The sequence below is a fragment of the Macrobrachium rosenbergii genome, chromosome 45 (genome assembly GCF_040412425.1).
Source record: "Macrobrachium rosenbergii isolate ZJJX-2024 chromosome 45, ASM4041242v1, whole genome shotgun sequence".
In the NCBI taxonomy this organism is placed as follows: domain Eukaryota; kingdom Metazoa; phylum Arthropoda; class Malacostraca; order Decapoda; family Palaemonidae; genus Macrobrachium; species Macrobrachium rosenbergii.
Genome location: NC_089785.1, coordinates 5,539,906 through 5,552,795, shown reverse-complemented (window position 1 = coordinate 5,552,795; position 12,890 = coordinate 5,539,906). Strand labels below are relative to the sequence as shown.

The 12,890-nt window shown below is 37.7% G+C and overlaps 1 long non-coding RNA gene across 1 annotated transcript; it reads right to left on the bottom strand.

Moving 5' to 3' along the window:
• Positions 1-280: 280 nt before the first annotated feature.
• Positions 281-4,182, bottom strand: LOC136829666 (uncharacterized). Its single transcript, XR_010850432.1, has 2 exons — positions 3,846-4,182; positions 281-1,190 (listed from the first exon to the last, which is right to left on the bottom strand). It is a non-coding gene; the product is annotated as an uncharacterized lncRNA (long non-coding RNA).
• Positions 4,183-12,890: the final 8,708 nt, after the last annotated feature.

The following is a 12,890-nucleotide window of genomic DNA, read 5'->3' as shown; positions in this document are numbered from 1 at the left end:
CGACGACTCAGCATCTTTACTTGATGTCCGGTCTTTTAGATTTTTTCTCCTTGAAGGCCGAACTCTAGTTAATTCAATAAAACCTGTAATTTGTCAGCTACTCTACCTCACGCTCAAACGCGGGCATTTGGAGAGAAAGATATATCTCAGTGTACCCTTTATTACTCATAAATTTATAATATACATGAAAAACCATAATACAATACAGGCAATTCTTCTGGTACAACTGCTTTTGAATAATGAACATGCGAGTTGCCCATATTACCTTTGCCTTACATAGTTTTTAGGGTACGCCCAAAATAAAGTTAAGGTTATGTATTACAAAAACTAGTCTGCTCATTTCATTTACATTGCACACTTTTTACTTTGCGAGCTTTGGTTTATTGGTAGCACAAGGACCAGTTTCCCTCTTCCGACAAGTTAGTTTAATGGTTCTTTTATTATCAAATGGCTCACTGCAGTCCTCGAATTTTATAGTGACAGAGACCACAGCCTAAGCAATGTTATGTCATGTAAAAATTTTTAAGATTGACACAAACGCTGTATAACACACGGGGCGGGGCACTCCTCTGGGCAGTTCACGGCATTTCTGTCTTTCCGCAGTTTGGTGATGAGGTGGTTTTCCTCAAGGTGGGGTCGACTCGCTTCTTGAGGAGACGAACCTCCTTCGGAAGAATCTTTCAGGGCGGTTTCTTGAAGTCATTCTGAACAAGACTTTGCTCCCATTTCTCGGTCATCGTCACTTCCTGGGAATTCACGTCCCGAGAAATCACGCCTCCATCATTCAGCTTTTGAAAATAGCTACTTCTGTCACGCTCTGTTCGAGAAACAAGAAACAATTCATCTAACATTCTTGCCCGGAAAATCAGTTTTTATCGCGAGAATCAATACACGTATTATTCTGACCCTGGAAATCTACGTGTTTATTGATTTCATCAAGAGGGGTCTTCTGACATTGTCTTTCTATGTACTGTGACTGAAGTCGTCAGACAGATTTTCCTTCATTCTGGGGATGCCGCTTCGACGATGTCCACACTTTTGAATTGACTGACATCACGGCTTTCGACAATGAATTCATCGTCATTTGTTTCTTCCTCTGCAGTTTTTTCTTTCATAGAAGTTGGGATCTCTATCTCCTCTTCAACAAACGTCTCTTCGGCAGATACAGTCGGAAGACCCGAAAATTAAGTCTGGAAAAAAAGAAAAGAAACAACAGGCAGGAAAATTAGAATAGTAAACCACTAAAAATTTGGAGGGGTAGAATCTTTATATATCCATCGAAGTAATATCTGGAAAATAGAAATATTACAGGTGCGTCCACTTCTACCCTGGCCACTTAATGGGCAAGTACCCGCAGAGAAAAAGATCAGTCCAAGGAAATTAATATACCATAGAGTATCTCTCTCTCTCTCTCTCTCTCTCTCTCTCTCTCTCTCTCTCTCTCTCTCTCTAATAAGTTCCGCGTGACGGAACTGAAGTGACTATTACACTCACCGTTTGTCTTTTTATATGGCATAAATTTCTCTTCCATGCGTGGTACGTTATTTCTGCTTGCACACTTTCATTTGTTTAATCCTGTTTCCAGTTTTTTTCATTGCGCATATCGACAGAGAAACTTAGGGAAAACTTAAAATAACGATATAAATAAACATGGGTTCAAAAGAAGACGAAGCATTAGTAGAGATGAAAAAGAGATGAAAAAACATCAAGGTCAAACTAGACAGCAGTGTTGAACGTACGGGTGCTTTCATTTTCCCTCTGACCAAGCAAAGACGCGATAAAAGTTCCATTCGAAATGCTAAAGGTTCCTGTGACTCGCCTCTCAGTCATATAAAAAGAATGAGGTCCTACGGTACGGAGGCATTCAGAATTAATAATTGAATGTTGCTTTGTTTTGTGAATTTACTTAGAAAATACACGATGCACTTAAGTAAAGATTTAAAACATAGAATCTACCATTATGTAAAAGGATGTAGAGAGAATTTTCTAATTTATTGCTTTGGTTTACAAATTTGCTGCGTCTTCTAAAACTGACAGTTTTTTAGTACATAAGACAGATACAACCGGATTTAGTTTCCTCCGCACTGGGAAGACCCGAAAATGAAGCGTCTGGAGAAAAAGAAAAAGCAAGAGAATCAGAATGGTAAATCACTGAAAATTCGGAAGAGGTAGAATCTTTATATATTCATTGAAGTAACAGCCGGAAAATGGAAATATTACATGTATGTCAAGCATTACAGTTAGAACTTTACAGAGTTTATGTCTCGTTCCAGTCTCACTTCACTGCTTATATTGACATTACCCCACCCAACCTCTCCCAACCACCCACCCCAACCCACCCGACTTCCCCGTCTCTTTCCGCCATGCCATCGGTTAGTCACAATTTCGATTTCCTACGACCTGCTTTTTCCTAAACCCATCCTCGGTGAGTCAAGGCCAGCGAAGCCATTACCGTGGAAGGAAGGGGAGAGAATACATATCCGGTCAGCTAATGATAGACAGCCTCACATTAGGAGAAACTAACTGAAGGCGTAGAAAGACGTCCTCCAGGTGTCACTTGCAAGATGGAAAATGGTAAAACCGCCCTCGTTCCGGGGATGAGTTTTGTGTGCTAAACCATCACCATCACACATTCGCCCTAGTTAACGGTAGCCGGGCCAGGTAATAACATTTGGAGAACACAATTTAAGGCATTTAATGACATTAATGACGCTGGTGAGTGTCCGATGTTTACAAGGGGGTGGGGGTGTCAGATTCTCTCTCTCTCTCTCTCTCTCTCTCTCTCTCTCTCTCTCTCTCTCTCTCAAGTAGCGTGTCCTTCCCTTTTAGATGTTACTGCTAATTCTTCTTCTACCTTCTGTATATGTGTATAATCCATTGATGTATAGGTTAACGTATGGTAAGTTAGGGTAACAAAGCCAAGTTAACAGGAGGAGGGCGGGTTGGGGGGGGTTGACAGGATGTAAGGCGAGGGGCTTTGGGACAGGAAGTAAAGCGAGGGGATCTGGGGGGCTTTTAGCCTACTCGTTGGTCACTACCCCATTTTAACTTTTAACGCATCAGTCTTGGATGAACTCCTTGAGCAGTAAAACTTATACAAGTTTCTGCTTCACACTTCTACACATAATCCCATGTAACGCAATTTAGTAGCTACTTTGTTATCTTGTTCCAAAGGGCAGAAATTTCCATTTATTCTAAGGTATCAAACCCAGTGATTCTTCAAACGGACAGACACACATTGCAACGACCACCTCCGACCATTACCATATTTTATATTAAGTTATTAATTAGACCAGGCTTTTTTCACCAGTCCTGATCTGGGCCACAGTGGATTTATATTCCAAAGGGCTGGACCACAAAAAAGTACCAATGACAAATAAGGAATACCCAAAGAGGGTTAAAGATGCCCCGCAATAACCAAACAATTATTCATTACAAAAGAACGAAAAGCTGAATATTTAGGGAATATAAACTCATTCAATAACAACATCCAAACACACCTGTCATTCACCTACCTAACTTTCGCTCACGAAGTATTAGGGAAAGAAATTAGGGAGAGATAGGAATGACTCTTACACACACGTACGTAAATGTTATCAAACAAATGACAGTGACTCAGGAGGAAGAGAACCTTAAACCTGTTTCAACCATTAACAACCAGATACCGAAAGGCAAAATATTTACGCTTCATAAAGAACTACTTTCTCCAGCAAAGAATACACAAATATGTTAATATGGTGACGTTGAAGCTGGAGCAATAAGGTTGTCCATGAGGCAAGCAGAGAACACACTGGTAACGTGTCAGTGACGTCCCAGGGAAGAATGAATGACTCGTATACCCTTACCAGGAGAGATGTTCAGAGCAAGCCTTGTCACGACTCTGAAGGGCAAAGCACGGCAGAAGTGGCAGGCGCGGAGCTCCAAAATCACACCCGCAGACACATCTGGTAAAACAGGCGAAACACAGCGGAGGACTCCGGGAGGGAGTCACGGGAGCGTCACCCACTGCCCGGGTCCAACAGATGGAACTCCTCCGTAGGTAAAGGATCACGGCAAGCACCAAGGCCTCCCAAAAGTAACCCAAGGCCGTGATCTCTCTCTCTCCCCCAAAGGTAGCACAGCCAACGTAAAGCCGTAAGTCAAGAGCCGTCCTTCCAATACAAGAGAGTCGAGCACACTCCCGAATACTCGCCCAAAAGGTTCCCACAATGAATGCGGGAACTAGATAACAAGCGAAGGCAGACAACGAGCCGTCGAACGACCAAAACAAGAAGATAAAAAAAAAACACCCATGGGCGAGGTACCACTTGAATACAGAAAAACCCGCGGTGGTTGAAAAAAAAAAACCCTAATTCAGCTTTTCGTGACTGAGCAAAGCAAAGCAAAAATACTACGTTAAGTCACGAATAATTTTCATGGAATTACACACACATATCTATATATATATAAATATATATATATATATATATATATATATATATATATATATATATATATATATATATATATATATATATACAGTATATATATATATATATATATATATATATATATATATATATATATATATATATATATATATATCGATGTAATCCACAAAGAAACGATGGGGAGAAACGAGAAAGGGGGAAGGAAATCCAGATCTCAATTTGTCGCGACAGTTACGTCCTCCATCAACCCTCCTTCCAGGATCTTTATTGACTGAGCAGTTTAAGGAAATTCCATACCTACCATATGTTTACATTTGAATTAGAAGAACTGTGCAACACAACAAATAGATATTGTAAATGCTGTCTACATCTATTACAGGGTAACATAAAATACACAATTGCCTGTACATAGTTCATCCTACTGAGAAGTTGAACAATCTAGGTAAGGCTAAATAGGTAATTACATGAATACCTATCAGTACATGACATAATTTGTACTGATTTTTAATCATATGAAGAAACCTATACTTGAATAAACCTATACTGGTATTAAAGCTATTGTTCTCACTGCACTGAAAACAGGCTAATTTTATTAAATTTCAACGGAATCATTTTCCGAATAAAAATGCTTACTTAGACCATTGCATTGGATAAAAACATGTTCTAACGTGGTTACCAATGGCTTTGTTTTTCTCATCGTTAGCAAAATTGTACCGATGCTGTGCTATCCATTTTTCATCAGTTCTTGCTGATCGTCCAATTTAAAATTCATTACACCCACTATCCACTGTCGTATGTATATAGGGCTGTTTCTAATTAAAGTAAGCGGGTAAGTAACTGCAAATGATGAATTCACTAACTTGAGTGGATGGATCACATGATCGATGGCAAAGGTATCTATGGTAAACTTAGTATATTGCTACTTAACTTCACCTTATCACTAGTGGAACAGAAAAATTTTTGGCAAGCGAGGAACATTCATTAATATCGTATAAAGCAAAATTAGGTTTAAGACCTAATTCATACATAATCTATATATCTAGTCATCAAAAAATTCATGGGTGACTAGATGAAGAGCTCTTGAATACAAAAATCTTATTACTGACTGTCTCACTTCCTCATTATGACAAGACCTTTTATAGCACTGATAATGATGTTACTGTTCCTAACCTTTCCGCTGTACTTCGAATTTCAAAATATTGATATTTCCAAATACACTGACATCCACGAAAGCTATAATCTTTTTTTCTTCCTACTCAGTTGTAAACAGAATCGAAGTTACTGTACCAGTCCATTCAAGAAAGAGTGTTTACATATGATCTCTGGCCGAGTGAGTTTTCCTAATAATAAAGATATCGTCAACATAACGGAACCATTGGTAAAATGGAATTAGCTGGTCGACTCTCATACTATTTCATTTAAATATTAGACAGAACAAGTGAAAGGCAATTTCCCATCTGCATGCCAACTTCGGTCTAAAATATTTACAATTAAAAACAAACCAGCATCTACTACGCAAGGTCTAATTGACTGTAAAATGACACCAACCAGTAAATTAAAAACATACCTATCTAGTTTACATTTCAAAAACTCTAGAATGTCATTAACAGCAACACAAGTGAACAACCTAATTACATCGAAACTGACTATAATTTCATTGTCCTTGAGCTTACCATTTTGCAGTTCATCAATAAAATCAACAGAATTAATGACACGAGAGAGACTCTGAAATTGTACTAACTAACGGCTGTAACAATGAGACAAGATTTTTAGACCACGAGTATGTGACACTTCCAACTGTGCTTATGGTAGGTCTCATGGGATAATTGGGTTTAAGGCTTTTACATTACGTTTTCTGCTAAAGCTATGTCCGTCACTGATTGGTTACATTTCTGATATCTTATTTGGCATCCTTTATATTTTGATAAGTTTTCATATAGTATAATGTACCTCATAATATACAATTGTCATTTAGTGAACACTGATTTGAATACAGACAATTTAATTTGATTCTTCCTAAAGATATAGAGATTCTAATGATGAAAGCTTTCATTTTTTTTTTCAGACAGATAGAAAGCGAGACAAACAGAAGAGCCGCTTCACATGTTCTACATCGGTGTACTGTATAGGTAATATAGATTTCCAGATATAACAAAACAATTTTACTTTGATATATAAAATTCTATTGATACTTTAGTAAATATAGTTTATTGTTTGTTGAGTTTCAAACTAGGAAGGATATCACTTTGGTATCAACATGCAAGATAGCCTGAAGTAATATTACTCCAATAGCGGTGGAGCTTCTCGCGTTCCTGAACAGTATTTCTTCCCTGCAATTTCTGTCTCAAAAACAAAGAAATATGTAGGTCGCTGTATCAGAACATCTTGGTGTGTACCAACCAAAGCAAGAGAATAATAGCCCTACCCTGCTGACGCCACTACTCTATTATTTTTTCTTTTGCTAACAAAGTTACTCCTTCTTACACTTTTAGATGAAATGGTGCAACTTACTTTTTGCAAAGATGTTTTATGCCATCATGGGATGTCACTCATTCGTGAACATCGAGTGTCGATACACAAGTTATGCGTCGTAAACATAGAAACTGGCCAAGCCCAGCTGAGCGTTTAATTTTCAGTGTTCTATAATTTAGACCGTATCGGGTTGTAGATATCAAGCAATATTTAACATTGTTTAAAATCGCGTTCTCCCACCTCATAGAGGTAGTAAAAAAATACTGCACTTGCGCTTCTGCTCTTACAACAACAATAATGTTACAGTTATATTAGTTATATTGCCAGGAGTCATAACTCGCGTTCCCCGTGTAACTGCTGTCAGAAAATCCCTCGCCCACTGCTGTTCAATAACTGGAACTTCCCCATTTATCTCCTGACCCTTCGACGAGCCTTTCAATTCCTGGCGAAGAGACCCTCAAGTGGAACCCTGAACATTTGGTAGACCTGGGATTTCCTCCGGCTTTCAAAACTCGTATGATGAGTTGAGTGTTAAATCTTGCCTAAAGTTATTGATAAAACCCTTTACAATATAAAAATATACTCCCTCTTACTCCCAAAGCTGTGAAGAATCTTTTACTGAAACATAATTAAATTTTGTTTTACTATTGTACATGATTATCACTGCTGTATGCAAATTACTTTAATTTATTATTTCCCAGCGGTAAAAATGTAGTGTTGTAATGTGCACTGAATCCTACCGTAGGAGCATTTTGCTAGGAATGCATATTTTTCACTGGGTTGAATAGTGGATAACGAATATCCATCTAGAAATTTGTTTTTTTGACCTTAATTTGGCCCTTCAGCTCAGAGACGACAGCAGCACACGCGTCCATAACTATATATCCAAGGCTCTGTGAAGAGATTGCTGTTGTGGACTTGAGGTCCTCAAATGACTGCCTTGTTGTAAGGAAAAGCAGGGTACTGGAAAGTCTCTCCCTTGCTGTTATTGCGGCCCTCATGCGTGTGGTTTGCTTGCTTGTGACAGACGCTACCCGTGGAAGTAATTCATTAAACGTTGAGTGATGAATAAATACAATCTGTTTATGGTCACAAGGAGAAGACAGAGTTAACTGCTTTACAAAGGCATTGAGTGAAAATTAATTTCTTCTTTTATGACAGTACTTTGTCCACATTATCTTCCTCCGTTTTGACGGGATTTTGTGGTTGCTAAAGTTAGGTGTATCTTCTAGAGGCCGCCTCAGTATTCATGACTAAACTGCGAAAGTCTTTCAGTGGTAGGTGACTGCACAATCTTCTAGCTAGTGTGCGGCAAGTTCTAACGTCTAGTGCTGGCATTACTGATAGTCTCCAGAGGCCTTCAGTGCCACGGTTGAATCCACCTGCATGTAGAATGTCAGCAGTGCTGTAGATTCATAAAACATTTTATCCAGAGCTTTGTATGATGTATATTTTCACCATACTGTAGTGTTGGAATGATAACTCAACAGAGAAAAAATCATATTTCAGTTTGTATGTTGTCATGACGAATGACTCGAATCAAAGTCACTATCACCTCACCCTGTGACATACAAAGATATTAAGAATGATTTTCAAAACACTCATTACACTGACAATCTTCAGTAACACCTGGAAGAAATTACAGTAATTCAAGACTATGAAAGAGATGCGGTTATTACATTGTCATTTTTATTTGCAATATAATCAATATGCTAGTCACCACTCTACAAACCCTTCCGTTATTAGGATATCCTCCGATTAACTATCCTCCGATTAACTTAACAATACAAATTATATATCTAAATATATATATATATATATATATATATATATATATATATATATATATATATATATATATATATATATATATATATATATATATATATCACATCCTTTCCAACCCCACTTCTGATCAGAGGGATCTATAACGGACAGAGGAAGTTCTCTCGGAATGAAGAAACAAGCATGAAATGAGAACTGCCAGTTGTCTGAAAAACTCAGAACTTGAATGAGAAAACAGGTAAGACAGATACTGGCTTTGTCTTTATTGGTAATTCTTCAAGCTTCCAGGCAGCATATTCTTCTTTTTAAAGGCTTATTCTTGTAATATCTCAAACAAATAATTTTGGATGTTTATTGGTTTATAATAAAGTGCAATCTCTGGATAATACCTTACGTTCTTTGGAAATTCAGTTTTCAAATTTGGTTTCATCCAGGCTTAATCAAATGCAGCCCTTGAGGGAAATATTTCAGGGATTCCTTCTTCCAGACTGTAAAAAGTCTGAAAGGTTGAGCAAATTTTACCTCGTTATTAGAAGTTTTTTACCTGTTTATAAACCAGAAATTCGTGATTGTCTACATTCTAATCTCTTGAATAAGAAAGGACAGAATCTTCCACTCATTTGGACATAGATTGCGCATCATCATAAAAAAACTATGGCATCAGCAAGTAAAGAGCAAGTTTATTTCCTGCAACCAGGTTATTAGAACTTGAAAGCCTTGAATGATGTTATAGAAAAATGGGGTGCTTACAACGTCGTGGGATTTTATGAGAAAAATTTCCTTCTGTTGACTGAAGGCATCACTCAAGAACTGCCGCATTTTGTTGCTTCCCTGCAAATATTTTACTGTATCGGGTATCTACTCCACTACGATACAAGACTAACGAACAGATCTCAAAGCCGTGGAAAAAACCAATGAGAGAGAGAGAGAGAGAGAGAGAGAGAGAGAGAGAGAGAGAGAGAGAGAGAGAGAGAGAGAGTTTCAATTTCAACCATAACGTATTATTAATCTTAATCATGAGGACCATGTGCCATTTTGAGAATAAAAAGGAAATGGATGTTTAATATACTTAGACTATAAGTCGTCCCTTGGAGGAAATAGAAGAATAGAAATGTATTGTTTTCATGTTCAAAATAGAATGAGAAGTGCTGGAAGCAGCCTTAAAAATGTAAATGCATCCAGAGTAAGATAATGTCCAACAATTAATACTGCTAATGTAAGCAACTGCTTTCAGAGCCATTTAATATTAAGCCGGGAAACAAAACTTCAAGACTATTTTTGAAACAAAACTTGACTTTTTTTTTTAATATAATAATCCGTAGACTAAATATGGGCAAAATTAAATACTACTGAGTCATCAAGTAGAAGAATAGGTACAGATGTGCAGAGAAATGGAACAAAGACTGTATGTGGCCATATGCCAAAATTCAAGATTTTGTAAGGATAAAAAGGAGGTTAATTGCGACACAACATGTGTTAGAATACACAGCCCTGAGAGTATAGGGTCTACCATTACATTTCAATATGAATTCATGACTTTTGAAATATATTTTCAATGGAAAATGAGAGAAATCGAGGAAAAAAACTGGTGATCGTGGCCAAAGTTAACAGGTAAGTTAAATCCCTGACGCTTGCAGATGACAGTGCTAACTAGCAACAGTGAAAAGAATTTTGTAATAAACGTAAAGTAAATAGTTTGAGAGCAAGGGCAGCAGTGGTCGAAGTTGTAACTCCGTTTAGGAAGTCAGCCACATAATTCAGATGGAGTCTCAAACCACCATCTCATCAATCGCTCCTGGAGGCCACAAGTGTTCAGCAATGTATAACCCCCCCCCTTCTCTCTCTCTCTCTCTCTCTCTCTCTCTCTCTCTCTCTCTCTCTCTCTCTCTCTCTCTCTCTCTCTCTCTCTCTCTCTCGCTCTCTCTCTCTCTCTCTCTCTCTCTCTCTCCTTTTAATATGTTAAACATCTCTCTCTGTGCCCAGAATGAAACGGATAAATTCACCAACCTCATTAATCTACCTCACGCAGAAAATCTATGATGGTGCTGAAATATCTAATCCATTCGTTTTGAATGAGAGAAACTCAGAATGTGGCAATACTTCCATCTGAAATATCCCTAAAGCATTTAGATGTCATTTACTGACAAAATTCGTCAATTCGTATTTTACGGCCAAATATTACTCCAACAATTACCATCAAATATGCAGTTCTTCATTTTATGTTATATGTATTTTTTCCAAAAATTCAAATGCATTGAGGAGAGAGAGAGAGAGAGAGAGAGAGAGAGAGAGAGAGAGAGAGAGAGAGAGAGAGAGAGAGAGAGAGAGAGCATTCTCATCACCATTAAAGACAGCAAGTTCTGGGCATCAATAGAAGAACTACTGTGAATCTTTAAGGATTAAAGACTGATGAAAAGGTCTAATAAAAGAACCACCACCAATAAGTAAGTTACAGCATGCCATATCTTCCATTCAGACTTATTAAACTCAAAATAATTACAGTCCTGTTACCTCGTAGTTAGTCTCGATGAAATTGCCTTAATGCTGCATTTTATGCAGAACATTGCTATTCATAACCGTTCATGACAGACAGCATGAATTTAGAGCTGACCATTCCACCGGCCCTACCTGTATGCTGTTGAGAAACTCCGGTACTGCAACAATGATAACTCTGATATTTATGCCTGATCTGTTGATGTTAACGAAGCCTTTGATTCAATCAAATTATTCTAATAAAAATATTATTGGAATGCAGTGTCCATACGCTTATGTAAATCTGATTCACTTTTGGTACAGCAATTAGCTGGTTAATATGAAATGTAGGTTCTGTGTCGTAACCGAACTGGAAATGAAATGTGGAGTGCGTTTGGAGGACATATTGTTAATTCTGTTTTTCCCGGAATTTATTTTCATATTTGAGGTCAGGTTAGGCACAAATTTAATAGGCACATCTTCCCAGGAAACCTGAAGACTTGGTTTTTAGTTTTGACTTGAAGATGAACATTGTAATTCATCACCGCAAAATACTAGAAACCGATTGTAATTTACTCAAAATGAAAAAAAAAATCATAGGTCTTCCCTTAAACTTACCTATGAACTTTGCAACGATAATTCACTAATTTCCTGGACGTCTTGGTGAAAAAGTAGGCAAGTAAGTAATACACGACTTCGGCATACAATAAAACCACCAACTATGGTATATGCATGAATGGCACTAGTGAATGCCCCCACAGGTACAAAAAAGTGTAATAAATGCATACCTAAGGAGCTCTTTCCCAATGCTCCTCTTATGATAATGTACACAGTTTCAGAGGTCGTCACAAGTCTTAGTGAACAACAGACACTCATCCAATGAAATTCATACATGCATAAATAAACAATGGAGAGCTATATGGAAAGCCAACGCCAGCCGGACGATACACGTTCCCCTATAAAACTATATTACCCGAATTACATTCCCGCAGGATATAAAACCGACGAATATGCTTCACAGGAAGTAATAAAAAGTGGAACTGCTCCAGTTAATGACAACGAAACAGTCAAATTTACTATATTTTACAACAACCGGAAGACGAGTAGCATTAGCATGAAAAGGAATCTTTCTGATATGAATCGCACGGCCCTGGTTAACCAACATACACGCCCAATCGGAGACTGTAAGCTCCGCAAAATGTCATACACTGGGATGACTCACAACGCTTTCTCGTCACTTGACATACCACAGTACACAGACAGGAACGCGGAAAACGCATCCACTTCAAGCGCATGACACTAGCCTAACAAGGAGACGCTAGTGAACAACACCTTTATCATTAGTTCTAATGAAAAAAAGTGCCTTCAGATAAAAGAGGCTTTGCATATAAGCGAGACAAAATCGTCAATGAATGCGCAGATTGGTTCTACATCTATTCCCCTGCCTTCGTTCAACTGACCGATACTAGCATTGTGATTTTTGCAAATATAGCTTTTATTCTTTTAGTTTTAGTAACACTCTTGGTGTTGGCTTTTTTTTTTTTGTTGTTGTTTGGCAAAACCAGTCATTTATTTTTAACTGGCAATCTGTAATTGGAGCCAATTTTATGTATAAACGTATATGAATTACTTTAATTTTAGAAAACAAGCAAACTGTCATTGCTTATTCAAGGTAGTTTTTAAATAGTTCAAGGGCTGACTAAGACTCTATTTTCCAATGTATATTTAAGC